The following is a 451-nucleotide window of genomic DNA, read 5'->3' on the forward strand; positions in this document are numbered from 1 at the left end:
TCCGAATGAAGGGCGGGGTATAAATCCAATCTCCTTCTCTTTTCTCCCCAAATGGGATCCAAAGCCGCTTACAACATCCTCCCCATCCTCCACTTTATCCTCACAACAACCCCATGAGGTAAGTTAGGCTGAGAGTTTATGACTGGCCCAAGGTAGGGCCAGCCAGCTTCCATAGCAGAGTGAGGATTCAAACCTGGGTCTCCTAGATACTAGTTTGACACTTTTGGGGCCGGAGCGCGCCGGAGCACTGCTCCGGCAGCCCAGGAACTGGCACAAATGGTGGCGCGGTAAGCCACGCAGCTGGATCCCCCGGGCCCGCGGTAAGTAAGGGATCCGCAGGGGTGGTGGTGGTGGGGGTTTAATGGGTGGTGGTGGGAGAGCCTCCCTCCCTCCATCTCTTTGCCATCTTTCCCTCCTTTCCTTTCCCTCCTTTTCTTTCTCTCTTTCGCTT

Source organism: Gekko japonicus, unplaced genomic scaffold, assembly GCF_001447785.1.
Source record: "Gekko japonicus isolate JY-2015 unplaced genomic scaffold, Gekko_japonicus_V1.1 scaffold2621, whole genome shotgun sequence".
Taxonomy (NCBI): Eukaryota; Metazoa; Chordata; class Lepidosauria; order Squamata; family Gekkonidae; genus Gekko; species Gekko japonicus.